The following is a 25,043-nucleotide window of genomic DNA, read 5'->3' as shown; positions in this document are numbered from 1 at the left end:
CATCCTCTACGATGCCATGGTGTGCACACAGTATGAAGTCTATTTCATTTTTAGTCTCACCATTGGGGCTCTTCCATGTCCACTTCCTGTTTGCTCGTTTGCGGAAGAAGGTATTGATAATCCGTAAATTATTTCTATCTGCGAACTCTACTAATAACTCTCCTCTACTGTTCCTAGAACCTATGCCATAGTCACCTACCGCCTTGTCTCCAGCCTGCTTTTTACCTACCTTTGCATTGAATCACCCATCAGTACAGTGTACTGTGATTTTACTTTTGTCATTGCCGATTACACATCCTCACAGAAGCTTTCAACTATCTGGTCATCATGGCTTGATGTAGGCGCGTAGGCCTGCACCACCTTCAGCTTGTACCTCTTATTAAGCCTAATTACGATAGCTGCCACTCTCTCGTTAATACTGTAAAACTCCTCGATGTTGCCAGCTATAACCTGATTAATGAGGAATCCCACACCGAGTTCTCGCCTATCTGCTAATCCACGATAGCACAGTACATGCCCGCCCTTTAGTACAGTATACGCCTCATCTGTCCTCCTAACCTCACTAAGCCCTATGACATCCCATTTAATACCAGCTAATTCCTCCAATAGTACTGCTAAGCTAGCCTCACTTGATAAGGTTCTTGCGTTAAACGTTGCCAGGTTCAGTTTCCAATGGCGGCCTGTCCGGAGCCAGAGATTCTTAGCACCCTCCGCTGCGTCACAGATCTGACCGCCGCCTTGGTCAGTTGCTCCGCAGCCGCTGGGGACTGAGGGCCGAGGGTTAATTGGTTTGTTCATAGAAGGTTGTGGCCAAGTACTACACCAGGGTGGCCAAATCCTGTTCTGGTGAGGAAGTGCGTTGTCGGTTCTGGTGACCGAAATCAGGCCGCACTCCAAGCCTGGTTATGCAATTCCATCAACACGCGGAGTTTTTTTTTTTAATCCGGTGGAGAATTGCGTGGCACCGGGATTCGAACCCCGGTCCTCTTGCACGCGAGGCGGATGCTCTACCTCTACGCCATCGCTGCATCTTCGAAACTGTGAAGTCTGTCAAACTGGAATCTGAAATTTTTGCAAGTATCAATTTCCACTACACGAGCTGCTTCCAAAATATTTAGATCAGTTTTTAGCTGATTGTAGGTCATTCATAAAATTCGCGGAAATTCGGCCATTCACAGAAAAAAAGGAGGAGATAGATCTAGAGGAGGACTACAGGACGCTCTGGCACTGCCTAAGAGTTCATGCGCTAGTATCCACGTTCCACTTTGTTTCAGTTAATTTTCTTAATTCCCATTATCAAGCAATGGCTTTTCGCTCTGAGCATTTAAACACCTTTTATCATTTCTTTAATTAATTGATTAATTACAATAATTTCATTAACTCTTCATCGCCTACCAATCATAAATCACTAGAACCACAAATTGCCATGACGCAATTTCTTTCACGCGGCCTCCGATTATTTCCGACCCGCGGCGTCGGCCACCACCACTACGCCGACGGCTTTTCGACCGAACGAGTATCGCGGAGTATTTGTTTACGCGGATGGCATAGAAATGTGGTTCACAAACGTCATTTCCGAGTCTCCTCTCGTTGCTTCCTGAACAGATGAACAAGTGCGTCAAGACGAAGCGATACCTGCGCTTATCCTTGCCAAGCGCTTTCTAAAAACACACACACGTGTACAGCTAGAAGCAATATCAGTAGGGGACAGTGCAGCACGTGGCTTCCGCGCTTCGCAAAGCGCTGCCACTAACAGACGACGACAATAGGTGGCTCGAAATAGAGTTACTGTAGCTCGGAAAACGCCGCCGGCCACACTTACTTTGCATGCGCCTTTACCACCGATTCGCTGACAGCGCTTCGCGAAGCGCCGAGGCCACGCGCTCCACGTGCTCCCTCTCCTATTTCTCCTACCTGTACCACCTTCTACACCTACAGGAAATACAGTGAGAGCCTATACTTACGGCTGAACTTGATTACTTGTGCGGCGAGCAACTTCGACGTGCCGACTGGCCTTCCTCTCTTGTCTTTGTCGGGCCACGCTACCTTTACCCAATTGCCCTTCTGAGTGGGACCGCTGAATGTAGGCCAGGTTTCGGATCATACCCTTGAATTAAATTAACAGGTGTCACTACCAGTGACTCATCCGGAAATCTTAATAGTGCGAATTTGTTCATCGTGGACAGCGCGCCGACAAAACCAAGACAGAACTGCTGATTGGAAGATGACCACTGACAAATGGACAGTGTCGATAGGTATAACCAGGCTTAACCTCACTTAACTAATTTAACCCTGCACAAACGGTGGTAGCTTGCGCCACCTAGCTACCATCATCTCGCTTTAAACATTTTTTTTTTCACAGTTATCAATTTATTTAGAAACTATAATTTTTTACCCACGCTTAATTTTTTTTTCACGTTAACTTGTCACGTATTTTTTACATGTCAGTGTAGAGAGAGAGACAGACGGTAATACGTTTTTATCTCCTTGGGATTATCGCCATGTACAGCAGTTTTAGCGGTTTTATGTGATGTGATATTCTGCGGTCGCCGCACGCATGCAGTTTGTTTATCAATTTTTGTATCTCATAATGTTTTGCACAAAATATCTCAGCTTTTATTGCAACCGGCTGCCGGGCTGCACAAAAATTCTTCATTTATTAAGCACTAGCATAAAGGCCATGGAATGTTTTGCAAATGACGTTTTGCGAATGGCGGCCGCCTCGTCGATGCGTTTAATTTGATCACGAATCTGGCAGCCGTTACTGAATCTGCTTTTACCCAAAATAAGTTGTAATCAGCTACGAAAGGGGAAACTCGCCCGCGTCGTTAAGAGAGCGATTGTCTTCGGAACAGTGCGGCTTTTTCGTTGTCGCCAAGAAATCTGTTTGTCAATCAGCTAGCATACTGAGTGTTTTCAAAGTCATTTCGCAATACTCGGTCGTCTTAGCTTTCTGTCATTGCAGTGCGGGAGCTAAATTTATACATGACTCATACGGCTGGACACCATACATGTTCGAAAGCAAAGCTGGGAAAGAATACCTGAAAGCAGAGGCTCCGTGTTAATGGCTGTCGGTCCCGGCCGCGGCGGTGGAGATACAGGCCCGTGTACTGTGCGACGTCAGTGCACGTTAAAGAACCCCAGGTGGTCGAAATTTCCAAACCCCTTCACTATCGCGCCCCTCATAGTTTCAGTCGCTCTGGGACGTTAAACTTCCAAAAACGAAAACCAAAAGGTGCCACGCCTGGGCCCGAAATGGCTCTTCAACAAAGACAGTATTTGACGTGACTGCAGTTCATCGACTCGCAGCAGTTGTGACTGCCTGATTATTATGAGCCTGCGACGTAATCATTTCCCAGCCCTTAACCACTGCAGTCAGTGAGCGAGGAGAGAGAGTGGTATCGTGGATATGGCAAAAGCTGTCAATTTCTGCTGCACTATATCGCCGCAACGCTAGCGTACACGAATGACAAGCTCCAGCTATGTGGACGCTGCCATATATATACGATCTCTGCTTGTGTGAACTAGATCGAGCGTGTACCTTAGTGCTCGCCAAATATAACTTAGTGCGCACGCCGTTTGTGTGGGCAGTCGTGGGGCGCCAGTAAGGACGATATATGTATTTTGGTTCATATTTATGTCCCATGTGTGTCTGCGCGAGCGGTATTTGGGATCTGGGGATGAGCGTGTTAGTCGCGACCCAGCTCGAAGGGTGTGTAGCAAAAGCTTGCGCTAGAGACTCCAGGGCTGGCTTCTCGAAAAAAAATAGCCAGCCGCTAAACGGAAGTTTAATATGAATGCAAGGCTGCGGAGCGCGAGGACGAGGCGTTTCTCAACCTGTACATACTGCACCCCACAAGTGTATTAATTTGAGATTGCCGTTGAGCAAGTGGCTGCAATTTCTTTCGAGTAAGCCGGCCCAGGAATCCTGTGTTCAATCCCAATCTCTGCCCGTTTCACTACACCGGCGTCGCTCGGGTAATCACCCGACTAGCGATGGCAATTAAAACAGCTGAACTGCGGTGAAACAGTGTCGCCATAAACATAGAGACCAAACTCGCGACATGTAAATATTCCATACATCTGTTACTGTTGCTTTTTTGCGAGCGGCGCACTAGCGAAGCTGACACGCTTGACATCTCACGTCCTTTCTCAAGAGCAGAGCAATGACAGCCACGAGATGACAGGCCTAGGGCTGAAATCATGTACTTGCTGTCACGGCCCTGTCTAAGCTACAGCGTAAACAATTATTTGTTTAGAGTTGCTCAGTGATGTGCAATGTCGAACTACTTATAATTAGTGCAGGATATGCAGGGTTCCTCGCTCGGGTTTAAGGAACGCAGACAGCTCTTTGATACTGCCGTAGCACATTCGTAGGTGACAGCGTACGTCTAAATCGAGGCAGTTGTCTAAATCGATCGCTGTCTTTGCTCCACAATTACTTTGTCCATATCTGCATGGCATGCAGAGAGTAGTGGAAATGTCCGGTTTTACAGAGGCAATGCAGGCACTTCTTCATGCTCTTTTTGGTTTCTTGGTTTATCAGGGTTTAAGGTCCCAAAGCGACTCAGGCTATGAGGGACGCCGTAGTGAAGGAGTCCGGAAATTTTGAACACCTGGAATTCTTTAACGTGCACTGACATCGCACAGAACACGGCCTCTAGAATTTCGCCTCCATCAAAATTCAGCCGCCACGGCAGGGATCGTCTTTCGGGCCAGCAGCCAAGCGCCGTAACCACTGAGCCACCGCGGCGGGGTTTCATGCTCTTTTATTATTATTAAAATTTTCAGGAGAAGAAATGGCACACCGGAACCGCGCCGTGAGAGAAATGATAAAGGAGGGATTGAAATAAAGGAAGAAAGAGGTGACGTAGGGGAGGTTTCCGGAATAATGTCGATCACCTGGCGATCTTTAACGTGCACCGACATTGCATAGCACCCGGGCGCCTTTTGCGTTTCTCCTCCATCGAAATGCTGCCGCCGCGGTCGGGTTCGAACCCGGGTACTCCGGCTCAGTAGCTAAGCGCCCTAACCACTGAGCCGCCGCAGCATTAGTGTTCGGATTTTGACCCCGATATGGAAAAGGTTTGGTTTTGGTTTTATGGGGTTTAACGTCCCAAAGCGACTTAGGCTATGAGAGACGCCGTAGTGAAGGGCTCCGGAAATTTCGACCACCTGGGGTTCTTTAACGTGCACTGACATCGCACAGTACACGGGCCTCGAGAATTTCTCCTCCAAAGAAATTCTAGCCGCCGCGGCCGGGATCGAACCCGCGTCTTTTGGGTCAGCAGTCGAGCACCATAACAACTGAGCCGCCGCGGCGGCCGATAAGGAAAACAAAATACAAACAAATTTATTCCCAACTTATAAAATCAGAAACGAAAGATGGCCATGGAGGAAGGAAATGTCAGTGCACATATATCCGCGTCGTCAATCTATTATTGGCAACATTGCACCGTTGATTGCGTACGTTCTTCTGCTTCTGCTGCAGATTCAGGCAGGCAGGGCGGTTTCTGTGCACCTTTTAACAACACCTGCGTTGTGATTTTTACTAAGCTGTTCCAAGAGGGAGGCAGACGCGCGCCACGCCAGCAAGGTACAAACGCCACCTTGAGCAGGATGTGCCCGTGCACAGAAAAACAGAAAATCGACGGCTGAGGATGCGCATGTCGGAGGCCGAGGCCTCTGTCGCCTCTTCGGACGGTGGGAGTGGAACGTCCGACGTCGCCGGTACCCCGCAGTGTGGGGCGATCTCAGAAGACGACGGTTTTGACACCCCTACAGTACCACTCAGAGAGGAAAATAAGGGTTTCTTGCTTTAATGCAATGCAAATACGTGTTGCTCGAATCGAATTACGAACTTGCGCCCCCAGCTGTGCTTGGTTGGAGCGTGCGCTTGTACTAGGGCGACACTTGTCAAAGCTAATGAAGTGTGTAGTACACGTGGCTTGCGGCCACCGTGCTTGCGGCGTAGAGCTACAGAAAGAGCTGTAAGACTTCTAAAACGCGTTGTTTGCCGCATCCTTTCTGGGTTTTCTATTTTCAAGCGCTAGCTAGCTGTCTGTGCCTGGTTCGCCGGGTTTAGCGTAGTCGCCGTCGTCTGTTGTCCCGTGCGGCGCGCGCGGTCAGAGCAGTTCATAAGGTGGGGAGACGCGAGCCGGGGTGGGGGGCAAGAAAAGAAATAGACGCAAGGCCTGCTGAGTAGTTTGCATTGTTTTGAGACGCTAAGGTCGGAATTTTGTCAAAGCTGGGTTGGCCAGTTGAACCGAAGAAAGTTGGTGCTGTTATTTCACTGCGTTTGAAAGCAACGAAATGAAAGGCGAGTCTAGTCCTCTAGGGCCGGCAAATGCTCTTCAGAGAGTGTTTAATTTGCTCGAGAGTGCGTGAAAATGAATGATGGAGCCACACTCTCGTGCCTGCAGTGGAAATATAACCATCACGCATAAAAGTAAAAAAAAAAGTGTAGCTGTTTGGAATATTTATTCAGTGTGAAGATTTTCTACCTTGATTACATCATTTTGTATGCTGTCGATGAACAATTTCGCCACTGCCATGCAACTGCTAACCTGGGGTCTTTAACATGCGGAACCCATTCAGGTGATTGCATGATCATATATAGCTATCCATAAAATGCTCTCCATAGATCGAAACGGGCAAGGATGGGAATTGACCTCAGGTACTCTAGTTCCATTGAACAAGCAAATGATTCCTCCAAAAGCGGGGTGGGGGCCCATGCTCCGCTTGGGGTTAGCTGCTGGTCTCCCGGGCATGCCACAGGTTTTAAGCAAAAACAACGAAAAAGGCTCTGTGGTAAACTGTGGTAAAGCGGCAATACTTGTAATTATACTTTAGCCCAAAATGGTAGAAGTCTGCATGCTTGCGGTGTAACGATAACCACATTATGAAAGCAAATATGTTAATGTGGCCTTGAATTAAAGTAGCCACAGCAGCACACATCCTCTATACAAATCAATTTGATAGTCCCCTTAATTCACCCTGCACTGAGCCGACTACGGATTCACAACATCAAGTGCTCTATTAGGCTGGGCTTGCAATGCGGCTCAGCAATGAGTGCTGGCTTTAAAACTCCGGACCGAACAGCACCATTAAGTTGATTTTATATAATGGAAACCTATAACACGTCATTCATGCATTGTGCGCGTGTGTCCAATTATTAAGCGTCTCTTGCTTGTAACCACTACGAAATCCAGTGGTTTCTCGCAGGTTTTGGAGCAAAACTCATCACAGTAGTGAAATAGTGAATCCCAAGCTATTGCGATGCTCAAAGGGTTTTGAACTGGTTTCATTCACCCTCACTGGACAATCAGCTGGTGGGATTTTCTGTCAGCCAGTTTTTGGGAAAAAGAGTAAAAGAGTTCTGCGGTTTCCAGGTCTTGAACCCAGGACAGCTAGCATACTCACTGGGCTTGTGTCTTATTCGTTGCGCCAGCCATAGAGCATGCTCCGCGTCCTTTAAAAATTCGAGAACCCATCCACTTGCTGTGAAGAAAGGCAAAGTGTAGTTTACATAGTAAGTGGCAAAAAGAATGTCATGTGATTACTATGCGAAGAGATATGCCTGCAACTGCCTATGATCCGCCTGAGAATGTGCTGAGGCGGTCCTGCACAGCAGTTGAGAATGACACAGATTCTCGGTCAGGTGATAGACTGTTAGAACTTTCTTTTCACTCCTTGATTATCAGAGCTTACTGTGTGTTTGTCAAGAGTCAGCAGACATTATGGTCTAATTTCTGCTCTGTTTCTTGACAGGATACCCAGAGTGCTAATGAGGAAATGCTCTTGGAAGAGCACCAGGATTCATACCAGGTATGAAAGCAAAAGGTTTTGGCGGAGAGTGTTGAAAGCACGAAGCTGTCAAAGTACAAATTACAGATCTACTTCAGTTGCCTCCACTTAAAGGAGCTTCATACTTGCACAGTGTAGAGTTGCTCAAATCAAACAACCTCGTGTCTAATTCGCAGCATGGTTTGAGATAAGGCAGCACTTCAACATAGCCTAGTTTTCACATGACATTTCTCATTCCTGTCTTTAGTTGGTGCACATTATTTAGTGTTTAAATATCTTCCTTTTCTTCCATTTCTCTGCAAAGAACCTTGTTGTTGAAGTTGTTAGCCACTGTTGAAAAAGTATTGAGCTGATAACCCTATCTTTCTCACACTAGGCTGAAGCAGGATGTTCCTTGCCAGTAAGCACAGATGTGAACGATGATTCTCTTCTGGATGAGCTGGCGGCTACACAGGTAAAAATAAATCTTTCGCTTTTTCTTGACCTAGAGGGATTTTGAATCCTTAACACCTCTTTACAGAAGCTTTCTGCCAGTATTTGTGCTTCTTTTATGTAATTCCTATCGGACCACAACAAAAAGAGAACATTGAGGTTTAATGTTGAGAAAACATGCAAGGTTCAAATCCTTCATTTCGTGCACTGGAGGCTGACATTGTCCCGGAGCCACCTTGGCCTCTGCAGTAAATTAGGATTGGTTGCTGAGCTGCTGCTAAAACAAGGAAAGAGCTTGATCAAAGGGGTAAAGGAGCACCTTTAGAGGAGAGGGAATTTAATCTCTCCAAGTTACTTAGTTTCAGTGACACACACTCCACTGCAATCAGGTCTGTTTGTCACGCTCACTGGATATCGTATGGGCAAGTAGTCGAGTACAAGTATGGTAATGAACTAAAACCTGTTAGTTTCCTTCTGTCTAGCTTTATAGAAAATGCTGAAACTTCAGTTTTAAAGCCACTGATCACTAAAGTTGAAAGCAGTGGAAACATCTACGGAAAAGTCAGCGGTTCTTTAAATATTCTTCAGTCATCTTTTGCTTTCATGTCCTGTTATCCCCAAGATGTATCACAAAAGAGCACTTGAAGCCCTGGTCACAGTGATGAGTAGACAGTGACATGGCCCTAATGTGTACCTCGCCGAAGCTTTATTAATTTTATTTCAGCTATAGTGCCAATGTCGTGCTACTTCGGGAGAGGTTTTGTGAGCAGTGATGCCCATATTGATTATGCGAAAAGCGGTTTCAGTGATTTAGAGAGTTATGTTGTCAACGTTGCTTCAGAAGGAATGTGGATAAACACAAAGAGCTTCAACAAGATGCATGTCGAGTCTATGTCATCTTCTGTGCGTCAGAGTGGGTGGAGCCTAAATTGCTCTTTTCTGATCTGATTTCGGAGATAGGTAACATGAAAGCAAACAATTACTGAAAATTATGAAAAAATGGCTTTAAGAACTCAGATCTGTACATGTGGAGACATTAGCCATCAGGAGGAGCCACATGCGGCTCAGAGAGAAGTGAAGGTATGGCCACAGCCAGCAGTGCTGCTGGCAGCGCCACATAATTTTGCCATGACAATAGCACGCAATAATTATGGCCGCTGCTGTACTCATTTACTCCGATCGGCCATAAGACGTGATGGCTGGAGACTAAAGTGGTCATAAAAGGCATAAAAGAGAAGTGTTTACCCATTGGCAATGCAATCGCTTAAAAGGTAATTTTCTATTGCACGTTTTCTTCTCTAAATGTCAAATTTGTTTGAAAAAAGTAACGTGTGCTAGGTCTTCAGTCGTGCAGAGTCTCAGTTCTTAACTCCAACAACGCTAAGACTACTAAAAAGGAGTAAGCTCATCAGGGCCTGAAGTCATTCCTGGTGACCGACACTAGGGGATACTTTGGGGCTTGGTCGTTAAGGCGCTGTGTAGCGAGCCTGCCCAGCCAGCATTGAGCCAATCGCGTCCCCTGTTTTCCTCTCATTGATTCCCAATAAATGGCAGAACTCTACATATACGACCCACGGAAGATGTTTTTATCAGTTTCGAATATAGTGATTCCTTGTACAACTGTACTTGCTATATGACTCCAAAGTTGAGAATTTAAAAGGTAATTAAACCAGTTTTAGTCAACTAGCAAAGTGACATGGACTGCTATCCTTCCATTGAACGTATGTCAAATCTCATAAACAGATAATGAAAATTGCATGCATGTAATGGTCACCCTGTTCTCTTAAAAAAAGTTTTAAAAACTGTGTACCGTATGAACTTTTGTAAGGGCCACGTACTGTTTTAAAATTTTGGGTGTGGACTTTCAAGACACAGCGCATATCGTAATTAAAAAAATATATAGCCATGTTTTTTTCTCCGTTGTCTAGTCAGAAACAGGAGGCATGGCCTACCACACCCATCCTTATCGATCCGTGAAGCTGGCATTCTTCGCCGAATACAGTTTAATCCCCTACGTACACCAGCCAAACTTTATCTGTACCAGCACACTTCCACACATCAGTGCCCAAACTGTCCACACACATATGCAGACATAGAACACTGCCTCACACAGTGCCACGCAGCCTTCCAGTTCCCCGCCTATCCTTTCCCCCCACCCCCACCGTGGCCCATCTGGCTTGCCTCCTGGGATCTGAACCTGCAACGCGCACTCGTCACCTTGGCCCAGGACCTATTGAACGCCTCACGTAAAGGCTGTTAATAAAAAGTGTCGCACCATACACGGGTGCGGCCCTTGCACGAGGTTATCTGGTATATGCCTGACACTCACCCTAGGATTGTATCTGTTGTGTCCACTCTTGTACTCCTACTGGGTTTTATGGAGCTCCCATGCATTATTTAAAATTTACAACTGTCGTTTGATAATTTTAAGCAGCGTGCTATGCTGTTAGTGCAGCACATGCGAGATGAGTTAATGTGGAAACTTGTGTTGCTATTCCTGGCAGCAGCAACCAAAGTACCGTCCATGAAGGCAACATTCTACGCTGCCTCAATTATTATGAAGAGAAAAGATGGGCTAAGCTACTATTGAGTGAGTGAAAAGGTGCCTGTTTGAATCATGACATTTTTTTCACCAAGCAGGAAGAGGTACCAGTACCTTCAGCTGTGTGAAGTGATCCGGACAGCTCAGCTCCTGAAGAGGGGGAGGTTCTGTGGTAAGCGTGTTCAGTTTCTGAAACTCCGGAATGCTTAGGTTTCATGTAGAGCACACTTGGAAGGTCACAACTTTCACCGAAATGATAATTGTAGCTAAGGATTGAGCACATTATGCACGAAAATGGTAGTAGGTTTTCTTGCTTAGTATAGTATAGTATAATACAATTAATAGAGTGGTACTTTAACTCCATAAAACGTTACATGAAATGAAACTGTAAAACGTTTGGTGTCAAATAGCCTTTCTGTCTTATGTGTCCACTATATGATTACCTTCATGTTGATCCTTGTTCATAAGTGTGTTTGTGCAATCACTAACAATTCTGACACTAACTTTGCTTGGGCTGATAGTATTACGGTTCCACTCTGTATGACACAGTGCAGGTAAAACTTAATTTTAACAAATGTAAACCAGTGAGAATTCCCTGTAGAAGTACCCTGTGGTTATTACACTTGTAAAAAAGGTGCACCTGCTGACGTTTTGGTTCCAATAGCTTTTTATACTGTACGCTCATGTGCAAGTGTGCTGTAGGGAAACTCAGAAGGGACAAATATTTTTCCCCCTACTGATATTTGTGCAATGTCTTAATTTTAGTGCACAAGCGTTAGTACCCCCATGTCAGAAAAAAATTGTTCGTCCTGCGTTAACGGCGTCAAAAGTTTGAAGCCTCTGCCAGCATGGGTCACAGGTGGAACAGTGTGGCCCAGGCAGGCGGAGGGGGCCAGGTTGCCAACCTCTGCCCTTGGCAGACTGCCTGTTGCAACCTAGGTCATACAAACGACCCAGGTTGAGATGTGCATGCAGCTGACGCATCTGTGCCCCATGAATTTCATTGTTTGTCTTGGAATTTTTTTAGGTCTCTGACAACTACAGAGTGGAAGAAGGTGCTCTACCATTCGCAGATGAAAGGACACAAGTTGCGGCCTTTGTCCTTTCCTATGTGATGCGCCACAAAATAAGTGACCAGGGCATCACAGGCCTGCTGGACATGCTGAATTTTATCAGCCCGGGGAAAGCCCCAAAATCCAAGACTTTTTTGCTCAAGGCCTTGGGTGCACACATCCCTGGTGCTGAGAAGCACTTCTATTGCCTTGATTGTACCGGTTACTTGGGGAGGTTGACTTCTCAGACTAGGGTTCGCTGCGAAAACTGTGAGCGGGACGCTGATATGGCCTCTTGGCCTTTTTTTCTTGTGATGCCATTGAAAGAGCAAATTGAAAAGGTCCTTGCACAGCAGAACCTGAAGTGGCTTCCACAAGTTAAAAGAGGAGGTGTAACGACAGATGTAGTGGATGGCATTGTACATGCCAGGCTGTCGGCTGATTTTTCGAATAATGACATTTCGCTGCTCTGGAACACTAATGGAATAAGAGTGTTTGAAAAATCAGCTGTCGAAATCTGGCCCGTTCAGTGTAAAATCCTGCAACTGGACCCCGCTGTGCGAAAGCAATATATGCTTATGCCTGCCTTGTGGTTTGGTTTCTCAAAACCAAACATGACAACCCTCCTTACACCCTTTGCAAAGGAGCTACAAGAGCTTTCAGCGGGGTTTTCTTTCCTAAAGCATGGGGAACAAGTTAGAGTTTAGAGTTTTTGCAGCTGCATGTTCGGTGGATGCTTTTGCTCGGTCAGCAGTGCGAAACTGTAAACAGTTTAACGGCTTTTATGGTTGTGTCTGGTGTTACCATCCCGGGGGTTCTTCATATGAATATATAGATCCTGCTCCAAAGCGCAGGAGTGCTGTGGAGCATCTTGAAGAGGCCAAGAAGGGCACGCTTTCAGAGCCTATTAACGGAGTTAAAGGGCCTTGCCTTGCCATGACTCTTCCTCGGTTTGATGTAGTGGATGGCTTCATCCCGGACTATCAGCACTGCGCATGCCTTGGTGTCATGCGACAGCTGCTTAAACTCTGGCTGGAGAGTGAGTACCATGACTGCCCTTGGTACATCGGAACCAAAGTGTCTCAGTTAAATAGCCTGTTGTTGGCTATCTCACCCCCAACAGGGATTACCCGCACCCCAACGAGGTTTGAGGATAGAGCTCATTGGAAGGCTTCAGAGATGCGGGCCTTTTTGCTTTTTTATGGGCACACTGTACTAAAGCCAGTTCTGCCCCACCAGTTTTTTAAGCACTTTTTGCTTCTTTATTTCAGCATGCATTTGCTACTTAAGGCACAGATCACTGAGCAAAACCTCTGTGAAGAACGGATTATGCTTGAAAAGTTTGTTTTGCAAATGGGCACTTTGTATGGCAAGGAAAACATGTCGTACAATGTTCACCAGCTGCTCCACTTGACAGATTCTGTGGAAGCTTGGGGTCCTCTTTGGGCAACATCCTGCTTTCCTTTTGAAGGACGGAACGCTGTTCTTTTAAATTATTTCTCTGGGACTCAGTGCGTTGCCGAGTAGATTATGCGTACTTTCATTTGGTGGCAGCACCTTGCTTTGTGGGCAGACAAAATTGATATGCCGGAAGCAAAGGCATTTTTTGAAAGGATGGTCGGCCGCAAGACCATGGGTAGGACTGGAGTGGCATTCCTTGGGGGTGTAGTTGTTTATCAGCGACAGAGTGGCTCAGGTGGTAGCATCAGGCTAGAGGTAGCTCTGGAAAACCACTTGGGAGTTATCCCCCCGAAAATAATTTATTACCACAGGTTTCACCACAATGCAATTCTCTAGCATTCTGAAGAATATAAAATGCCCAAGAGAGTCAGCTGTGTTGCACAGCTGCAAGATGGTTCCGTTGCAATCATACAAGCTCTCGCTGTGTTTGAAGGGAACCCGTCTCACCTGCTGCCGCATTATTTGGTGCTTGTAGAAAAGCTAGAGCTAGTGCGAAGCGCTCCCTTTAGGGACAGCCAGCTTGGAATTTCATTTTCAGCACTCCGAGAGGGAACGCGAGAAGGTGCCATTGTAGCGTGTAGCCCTGACGCTCTCATAAGAAAGTGTGTGGCCCTGGAGTGCACCTCTAGAAGTTTCCTTGTTGTGCCCCTTCCCAACCAAGTTGAACGAGTCTAAAGCCAAAACCTATCTCTGTACTGTGCTATGCTGTGGTTGCTAGCACTGATTGCCTTGATGGTTACCACAGTGTCTACCACATCGCGCTGTGCAGTGGCGTTTTTTTACTCGAATGTGTTTCCCGCTTGATCCCCTAAAAAAATTTAAAATTGGTTTTTGAGGAAAAGAAATGGTGCATTAATTTCCTCACATATCTGGGTGTTCTGTAAGGGGAAGGACGTAGGTGAGAGTGTAAACAGCAAGAGAGAAAGAGGTGCTGTAATGGAGGGCTCCAGAATAATGTCGACTGCCTGGGGATCGTTAACATGCACTCACATCGCACAGCACTCCGGCGCCTTTTGACGTTCGTCTCACGCGGCCTCCGCGGCCGGGTTCAAGCCCAGGAACTCTGACTCAGTAGCCGAGCGCCCTAACCACTGAGCCACCGCGGCAAGTATCACGTTAATGGCACGTTATTTTTTTGCCAGTACACTTCCTATACCATTTTTTTTAAAATTCTTTCGAATTGGAACGGTCATGCAAGCACAAACTCATTTATCAAGCTGTGTAAGGCACCCAAAAAAAACAAGTGCTAGCACAAAAATACGCTGAAATGTGGCCCCACACGGTCGGCACTCCGCCCATGTGTTCGTTCCTCACTGCTCGGCCACGGAACACACATGTGCATCCTAATATTCGTGTTAATGGCTCCGTTTTTATTTTGTGTGCCGTAAAACTAACGCTAGCGCATTGCAGTTGCATGACTCTCGTTGTTTCCCCTTAGTTTTTTTTTCTGCTGTTAAAGTGTGCTTTCTGATGTCAGTAAAACACTCATGGCTCTCAAGGCAGTCTTGCCTTGTTAATGTCTTTCCATTAAAATGAAGATCTCGACTAAAGGGCAGTTTTTTCAGATACTGATCTTTCCAAAATAGAGGCGCTTGTCAGTCTGGACACTGGGATTTTGGACTAGAGATGCATGTAATAGGAACTATTGCACCAAATCAGCATTTTTTTTTTGCTATTAGAGACAGGTTCAGTCAACTCCGGTTCTATTTTCAAGCAGACCCACACATGCCTACCAGAGTGAGAAAATATGAGATAATGATCCTGAAGTGGCGCTTTTTTCGATAATAAGGAAATAGACACAAAACACATGATCCTGACGTTCAACACCAGCACACTGCCCGACGCAGTCGAAGTAGGATATCTGAAAGTTAACGTAAGACCATACATTCCCAACCCTCGCCGATGTTTCAACTGCCAAAGGTTCGGTCACGGCTCACAAAGTTGCCGCGGCCGGAAAACGTGCGCAAAATGCGCCTCGAAAGATCATTGTGATCAATGTGACGCAGCCCCGCACTGCGCAAACTTTGAAGGAGACCATGCAGCGTACTCCAGGGCGTGTCCGTGCTGGAAAAAAGAAAAGGACATAATCACCATAAAGACAAAGGAAAACATTTCAGTTAAAGAAGCGAGAAGGCGTTTTGCATTCACGAACGCATTCTCCTTCACAACAAAACAAAACTTCGCCGATGTGGTGCGTGGGCGCGGCGCACCACACCAGGCTTCGGCACCCGTCCAGGTCACACGCAGTGAGCCTGTGGCGGTGCCATCCGCGCTCCGCCAACTGCAAGTCAGGCTTCGCAGACCCCCGGGTCGGCGGGTCTCAAGACCTCTTACCACAGGTCGAGGTAAAACTCGAATGCGAACGTGCCTTCTGCACGGTCGTCCAGCGCCTCCACAGAGGCGATGGACACGGCCCCGGGCAGCCCCGCGCCGTCCACGTCGGACGGTCGGCGGAGCTCTCTGGATCGATCAAAAAAAGACAGGCCCAGAGTCACGGGGCCATCAACAACTCGATCTACCTTTCCACCCTATAGAAACACAAAATTAAAATGGCTTTCATAATACAATGGAACTGTAGAGGACTGTTAAACAATTACAGTGACATAAAAGACATACTAGGAGCACACGCTCCTGTCGCCTTTTGTCTACAAGAAACAAATTTATGTCCCCCCAAAAAATAACTTTCTTAAGAATTACACTGTTTTCCGCCGCGATCGGGAACAGGCGAGCCGGCTGTCGGGAGGCGTAGCCATCATAGTGAAAAACGGTGTCCCGGCTCGAGAGCTTAAACTAAAAACAAGACTCGAAGCTGCCGCAGCCACTCTGGTTGCCCATAAAACCATCACAGTGTGCTCATTATATATCGATCCGCACTTTAATTTAACACTACATGACTTAGAGGATCTTTTAGAGGAGCTACCAGAGCCATACCTGGTAGTTTGAGATTTTAATGCGCATTCATGTTTTTGGGGAAGCGAGAAAACTGACGCTAGAGGCCATCTCGTGGAGGATTTTATTTTATGCAATGACGTCTGTTTACTCAACTCTAATAAACCCACATACTGCTCTCCAACCTCGGGGAAAATGAGTGTTTTAGATTTGTCTTTTAGTTCACCGTCTGTTTTTAACGATTTTAACTGCCGTGTTTTAGACAATCCATATAGAAGTGATGATCTCCCTATTGTAATAAGTCTCATCATCGCCAACAGTCGTTCCCACAAAACCACGGTGTTGGAAGCTACATTTAGCTGACTGGCAACTTTTTAGTGCGAAAGCCACATTAGAGAAAATAGTTTTATAAAATACTGACATCAATGAGATCAATGAAAAGTTCACAAATTGTATCTTAGCTGCCGCACATTTAGCTATTGCTGAATCCCCTGGAATAGTAAAACAAATCACAAACACTGGCACACAAAAGAATGTAAAGATGCAAAAAAGACACAAAACAAAGCCTGGGGCATTTTTCGGAGATATCCAACACATGAGAATCTCATAAATTTAAAAAAAACAAGAGCAAAAGCACGATACATCAGACGCAACACAGAAAGGGCATCATGGCAACAGTACATATCCTTGATAAACAGCTCAATAACATAAAAAAAAAATGTGGCAGCAGGTGCGGAAATTCACTGGAAATTTTACTCCTTTCACATTTCGAATGCTAACAACACCCGGTACTCAAACAACATTAGAAGAGCAGGCCAGCATATTTGGTGAGAATTTTTCTACAGTTTCAAGCTCATCCAACTACACACACTCCGTTCAAAAACACAAAACAATAGTAGAAAAACAAAAAGTTCCCTTCAGAACATGCATACATGAAGACTGCAATCACCTTATTACAATGGAGGAACTGAACGCAGTACTAACATCGGGTTAAAAGACAGCACCAGGCCCAGACAATATACATTATGCCATGCTTGCCCACCTCTCTGAGACTGCCATAGAGGCTCTCCTAAAATTTTTCAATAAAATATGGATGAGTGGAGAAATCCCCCAAGCATGGAGAGAAGCAATCATAGTACCCTTTCTAAAACCTGGCAAACCACCAACTAGTCCCACCAGTTACAGGCCAATAGCACTGACTAGCTGTATAGCAAAATCATTCGAAAGCATTCTAAACATCAGACTAACCTTCATACTTCAGTCCCGGCAACTTTTAGATATACACCAATGCGGGTTTAAAAAGACATGTTCCACAACCGATCACCTTCTTCACTTTGAGAACACAGTCCGGGAAGCGTTCATCCACAAGCAACACTGTATCGGGGTCTTCGATCTAGAGAAGGCTTACGATACCACGTGGAGGTTCGGTATCCTCCGTGACCTAGCGGACCTAGGTATCCGCGGCAGGATGCTGAGCTGTTTGAACGACTTCCTAACCAACCGCTCGTTCCGAGTCTGCCTAGGTGCAACCTTCTCCAACACTTTTATTCAAGAAACTGGCGTACCCCAGGGGTGCATCCTCAGCACGACCTTATTCATCATCAAAATGAACTCCATAGGAAAAGTAATCCCAAAATCCATAATGTACTCAGTTTACGTAGATGACCTCCAAATAGCATGCACGTCGTCCAGCATACCTACTTGTGAGCGACAGATACAAATAACAATAAATAAACTGGCTACCTGGGCAGATAGAAACGGATTTAGATTTTCTCCTCAGAAAACAGTAGCGGTTCTGTTCTCTGAGACGAGGCCTACAGGCCGACCCCACACTATATCTAAACCAGACCCCATTACCTGTCAAACAAGAGCATAAATTTCTAGGAGTAACGTTCGATAAAAAGCTCACTTTCTTGCTACATATCAATAGCTTAAAGAAAAAAGGCTCCCAGGCCCTCAATATACTGAAACTACTGTCAAGAAAACACTGGGGTCTGATAGGGCATGCCTGTTGCATACACATCGTTCTCTGGTTCGCTCTAAGTTAGACTATGGGTCCATAGTATATGGCTCAGCAAGACCATCCTACATAAAACGACTGGATCCTATCCATAATCTTGGTTTAAGGTTGTCTTCCGGTGCTTACAGAACTTCACCAATAGCAAGTCTGTATGTGGAAACGAATGATCCTTGCTTAGAAGATCGAAGAACTGCACTAACTTGTACATACATTCTCAAAATCCTTTCTCAGCCCAAACATCTCTGTTACCCAATTGTGACGAAGTGCCCATCCCGAATACTCTTCAACAACAAGCCTCACACGATTAAGCCGTTGCTCTTGCGCTTCGAAGAAAAATTCCAAGCTCTGAACATACTAAACGAAATTAAAAATATTGCCCCAAGACACGAAGCGCTACCACCGTGGAACACTCTGCCCACAGCGTGTAACGTCACACTAACACGCCTCAGTAAAACCTGCACGCCACACGACCATATAATACAAAAATATCTAGTACTACAAGAAAAATACAGAAAGTACACTGCATTTTACCTTGTTCTTGGCGCATGATAGCCTTAGCTGCTTATGCGCCAATAAACCCAACACAACACAACAGCATTTTATACTGACGGGTCAAAAACACATGCTCATGTAGGAAGCGCAGTGATACAAGAAAAAAATGAAAATGCAGTACGACTGCCCTCATATGCTACAGTTTTCACCGCGGAGTGTTATGCTATTAGTGTGGCGGTACAGAAAATAACAAATGAAAACATCAAAAACAGCATCATTTATACAGATTCACTGAGCGTCCTTACAGCATTAAACTCCAAAAATGCCACAGAGCCACTGATTGGAAGCATCATACACAATATAGTAAAGGTCACAACACAAAAGCATGTTATAAAATTCTGCTGGGTTCCCAGTCACATTGGCATTAGGGACAATGAGAGAGCCGACATGTGTGCTGCACAAACCAGAACCATGGAAATAAAACACGTGAATTTGCCTCCTAGGGATTACATGAAGTTAGTGCATAGCAGACTAAGAGCCAAGTGGCAAGCTTCTTGGGAAAGTGGAGGACACAACAAGCTGCATACCATAAAGCCCATTTTAAAAGAATGGAAATCATGCCGCCATAAAGAGCGTTTTATCGAAGTAATTTTATGTCGTTTACGCATAGGTCACAGACACATCACCCATAACTTGTTATTAACAAAAAAAGACAAACCTGTGTGTGAAATGTGTGGTGAGGAGCTCACAGTTGATCACATTTTAATTTCTTGCTCGCATCTCGAAGAACTTAGAAACAAAATTGTTACGGTATTTTACAATGAACACATTCTATTTCATCCCGCATTGCTTTTAGGCGAGCAAACACTTGTCGAATTTTCACTTGTCTGTAAGTTTCTAATGAAAGCCAATGTTTTAAATCTATTATAATGTAACCTCTGTACACTTGACATAACATCATCTGACCTTGTGTTTGGCGCATGATAGTCATAGTTGCTTATGCGCCATGAAACCCCATATAACTAACTAACTAAAGATTTAATAACCTTTAGTTAGCGGCAAGCGTTTGAGTAAAAAGTCTTAATTGCTCGGACTTGAGTTTTCAGCATATATTGCTATGAGGCTTCTAATATACAACTGATGTGAACGAATGCGGATGAAGCGCAACATGAAAGTGAATTGTTATATGTGAAATGCACTCTGTAGGTTATTTGTACACTTATCGTCCAATAATATGTAATGATATGTGCAGCTTGACATGGCTACATGCCCAAAGCAAAGGGCCTAGATGTTGGTGGTTGGTAGCAGAGGTTGTAGTTTAATAACATAGCCGTGAAAGAGGAAAAAACGCTTTGTGTTTCATTCTTTGTGTTTATATAAGAGGGTTTGACAAAGAGGGGACAGTTACGCTCCGCTGTAAGGTTATGACGCGATAGCGTTAATGGGTTAATGCCCATATATGCGGAATTGGTCATTTTCCCCTATGCATTTATATGTCCCTGGGATTCCTCATACCACTCAGTGGTGCAGCGGTTAAGCGATGCGCCACTGCCCTGCGATGGCAGGTGCTGCCGTGACAGTGCTTGCGTGACCATGGTGATGAACTGCGACATGCCACGGTGGTCAGTTAGCTCAGAATCCGATGGGCAGGTTGTGATGCCACCAGAAGGTCGCGTGACTAGGTGGCCCACCTGGGTTGCTTCTCCGAAGGTGATGTTGCAAACATTGTTATACTCGGCTTTACCAAGCAGGGTGAAGCTATCGCACCAAAAGCAGGTCATGGTGCTTAGAAGTGGCCAGAATTCTCACTACGAACTTGCCTTCTTGCCTTGTCATGGGTGGTAGCGGTTTGCCTGCTATAAGGTACAATTGAAGTATACTTTGGACGAATAAGTTTCATATTTCTGCAAGTACATTTTAAATTCATTTCTGATGACAGCTGCAAGTGAGTGTATTGCAAATATATTTTTAAGGACTTGCCCATTTTTTACACTTGGAGTATACTTTGGATGAATTAATTTCATATTTACGAAAGTACATTTTTAATTCATTTCCAATGGCAGCTGCAAGTGGGCTCCAAATATATTTTCAAGGACTGCCCATTTGTTACAATTGATATATACTTAGGATGAATTAATTTCATATTTACAAAAGTACATTTTTCATTCATTGCCAACATGCTCAAAGTGCATTTATATTTTTTCACGTATTTAAAATGTGCTCGAAACATATTTTCAGGCGAGGTATTTTTGACAAATTTTAAAAATACATTTGAAATACTGAGCAAGAACTTTGACTAATATATTTTCTACACATTTTTAGCACATTCACGAATACAAAATATGTTTAAAATATAATATAAATACCCCGCCGTATATTTCAAACCTATTACTTTTTGCTAAGGGATACGCGACGTGCAGCCGAGTCAACTGTTCTCGACGAACGATATTTTTTTACAGTTTTGCTTATGTTCCTGGCGCAGGTATCTGTGTTTTGCCGCATCCCCAGACGATCGATCACGCACAATGGGTGGACGATATGAAGTTGTGGCCACCTGTGCAGGAGCATCACATAACCTATTAATTTTTGAAATCCATGCATGCGACCTAGAAGATGTCGAGGCCTTGAAGAGCTTGGACTCCTACAATTATGTTATCAGTGGGAAAGTGGGGCAGCTGCGGATTCAACAAGTGGACGAATATGGTTACTTTGTAAGGGGACGGTGGCACCATCACAAGCAGACGACGCTCGACCATATCAAGCATGGGCGTGAATTACCAAGTCATGCAGCATACTTTCTGCTGCCAGCAAATGCAAGGTTGGCTTGACAAAAGTCTGCAGCCACATAAGTAAGCACAAGAGCACACACAGCTATTGAAGGCGAGCTTTGGCATAGCACCCTCCGGGGACACCAGGCAGGGACTCCGGAACCTCTTTCTGAGTGGGGCGAGTTTTTTTTATTCATATATTATTTCTTTATATTTCTATATTGCATTGTTCAAAAGTGTATTTGTTAATGCATATAACTTTAAATTAAGATGGGCGAATTTATAAAGATGTACACGAGGAGTGACAGACTACGTTAAAAACGTTGCATATAGCCTGTTTCATGCTGCAATCATGTCCATGAAAACGGGTCAGTCAATTAACGACTTGTAAGGGCAGACCATGGTGCTTTGCACAACAAAATCATTATGGGAGAATAGGTCATTACAGTCAAAACAGAATCTCCACAGAGTCGTTGAGATTGTGCCAACTGATGACAAAAATTGTGTGCTAGTATATTATCCATATGTGCAGCACCATCTACGGTTTAGTCCCAATTGTATTTCAAAAGCATTTTTTACATTATGTATGCTCTTGCCTTGGCGTCTTCCTTCCATGCTGCCCGGCACTGCCTCACAAGCCCTCTGTTCGCTTTTGCCGGTCCGTATATGTACCCAGAAATGCAACAATTAAGAATTTATTATTATTATAATTATTATCTAGCCATCTGCCCGACACCACGTACCCCTCAAGCCTTCTTTAGCAGGGCTGAGTTAGTATTTTGTTCACTACAAAAAAATAAAAATTATCTGAGCCGTTATTTTTTGGGGCACGATAAAAAAATTTTTTTGATCTCTTCTGGGATGACAGGTGCAGTGCTGTGGAAAATAAAATTTTCCAACAAGCAGGGCCTTACTGGGCAAGCCTGCACTGACCGAAGCGCTCTTTGGAATCGTGGGACAAAAAGAAATATGGTGCCATCGGAAGTCTTCCATATGAACTTCACAATGAAGAAGGTATAAAAAGAGACGTCGGTGGAAGCCAGGAGTGCTGACCTACGACGCTACAACACTCCTCAAGAGTATGTGCAAGCTATGAGAAGCTCCCACATAGCACCTCTTTTCGAGGCAGAAGGGAGCTTGCTGCAGCTAACCGTCGAATCTGCAGTACCGGGCAATGCGTCTGCAGTTGGCACAGCCACACCTGTGCACACATCGCACGAGGATGACGAGCCTTCCTGCATCACTTGTGGAGACTTTTATGACAAGTGGGTTCGCTTGAAAGAGCCAGCCAGGCTGCAGCTTGCAGAGGTGACTGTGCGACAGGCTGGCCATCTGTGGGAGGACAGTCGCAAGCTGAGGCTGACAGCATCAAATGTCGCCAATGTGCCACGAAAAAAAAGAGACGTTGCCCGACACATTTGTGATGCCACGCCTTTTTTCACATTTTAGAGGAAATAAAGCAACAAGCCATGGACAACGGTATGAGCCTGTTGCTCGGCAGACGTTCGAGAAGTTGTGCAAAGTTGAGGTGAAGCAGTGTGGCACCACTGTGAGTGAAACTCACCCATTTTTGTCAGCTAGCCACGACGGATTAGTTGGTGAAACCAGCATCTTGGAGATCAAGTGCCCCTACATCAATGATTGCTTAGAGCTTGTGAGCAGCAACACATACGACGTGAGAGAGGACGAAGAAGGAACGTATTACCAGGCCAAAACCGGAATAAATAGATACTATTTCTAAGTGCAGTTTACGATGTTTTGCCTGCAGAGATCTCACTGTTATCTTTTTTTGTTTTTGTCAGTGCTCAACACTGTTTTAGTTGAGGTGTTGTATGATGTGGAATTTGTGGTTGGACACATCACTCGGTTGTCGCAATTTTATTTCAAGCACTCCCTTCCCAGGCTTGTCAATGAAGTTCACAGCGGAAGCCTCGTGTTTTGCAAGGATTATGCTGAACTGTGCGCTAAGTGATAACAAAGAGCTGCTAAATGATGTGGCAATGTATTTAATTGTGCAATAAATGACAGTGAAAGTACAGTAGTTGACTGTTACAGAGAGCTGCCCCTAAAACAGTTAGGAAGTTTTCTGAGCAAATCGGAAAATAAAGTGGCTTGTTGCCCTCACCTAATCGGGGAGCCAAAATGGCAAGGTTATGAAAAAAGGAGAAGTACAGTAAAACAGCTGAACCACACTTGAAGGGCACAATAACAAATTACCATAATGTAGAGCTCTTGATTAGTACCTGCTACTTGCAGTGCTTTCATGAGCACCCTGCTTGTACAGGTGCATCTCATTAATAGAGTTACAAAAAGCTGTCCACAAAGCGCCCATGCTAACATATATTTAAAAAATAGAAAATTTCTATTAAACACACTTTGAATGGGATCAGCTTGTTAGTAGTGTTCAGTGACGTGCTAATTGCACTAAACCATCAGCACTCCAATGCATTATCGCAGTCACCATTATCTAAAAAATGCAGTACAGCTAGAACCACTACAAAGTCTGCAAGGTGCATAAAGGCGGCTCATGGCACGACATCGTACATCCTATTACTGTTCACTGCGCACGAATCAGTATGTATCAGTACACATTAGGCAGACATTTGCTCAACACATTTGTGTTGCTGAACCTGCTGACAGCTTCATAGCTGTTCATGCAATGAAATGAATGGCACATTGGTACACTGCAGTACATGAAGCCCCCGATATGAAAACAAATAATTATTAAGGCACTTTTCCCCGCCTATTGCTCGTGTCACGCTCAAAACACGAAAAAGGACCTAAAGCATTGTCAATAATAAAGGAACAGGAATGCATGGGTACCAATAGGCTCTGTGCATTTTCACCTTGCTAATTGCCTGAATGGAAAGTTCGCATTTAAACAGAAAAGGATACATTTATAAAGTTTCATTCCTAGAAAAACTCCATAGTTCAAGCTCTCCATAATGATTGGGACAACTGTATCTATTTTTCCCTTGCACAGAATTTTCCATGCAAACAGAAAGGCTCAGCATACCTTTCCTGTCTTCAAATATTCCATTGTTGCCACAGCATAAAAGAAAAGTACCAGCGCCTTTATTCAGTCATTTTTCAATCCTTCAGGGCAATTAGGGGGCCTTTCAGGTTACACTGACCTGCACAAACACGAACAATGCTATCCATCAACTTTTTGTGGTGTATAGGAAGTGGGCCCTTCAAACCCCTGGGGCACATGATGCGGTTGATGGCGCGCTCAACATGCATTCTTAGCCGTGATATTTTCCTGCTTGCTGTATCTTCTGCTTTTGGGAACTGTTCCCTTCCCCTTGAAAAAGGAGAAGCAGTCAAATTCACACCTTTCTCCTTCACTGAAGGCGTCAATGTGAACCTCCTGTCGGCCATCACTTCTTGATTGTTAAAGAACAGCTTTGTAATCCCACACTTGTCAACAATATACTTGTCGGATGCCCGTCCACCAAAGCAGCGAGACACAAATCTTATGAAGCCACTTGGAGCTATTGCCACAAGAAACTTCACGGTGTTTCCACTTTTATAGTGGCTATACGTCTGTCCTCTTTTGTAGAGCTTCTTTGGTCGCTGCA

General features: G+C 44.9%; 1 pseudogene; it reads left to right on the top strand.

Annotated features, from left to right (window-relative positions):
- Positions 1 to 11,888: 11,888 nt before the first annotated feature.
- LOC149355776 (uncharacterized) lies at positions 11,889 to 23,203 on the top strand (annotated as a pseudogene).
- The last annotated feature ends 1,840 nt before the right edge of the window (positions 23,204 to 25,043 follow it).

Source organism: Amblyomma mixtum, chromosome 3, assembly GCF_055824585.1.
Source record: "Amblyomma mixtum isolate Tamu chromosome 3, ASM5582458v1, whole genome shotgun sequence".
Taxonomy (NCBI): domain Eukaryota; kingdom Metazoa; phylum Arthropoda; class Arachnida; order Ixodida; family Ixodidae; genus Amblyomma; species Amblyomma mixtum.
The sequence above is the reverse complement of the archived record's forward strand: the minus strand, read 5'-3'. Positions and strand labels throughout refer to the sequence as shown.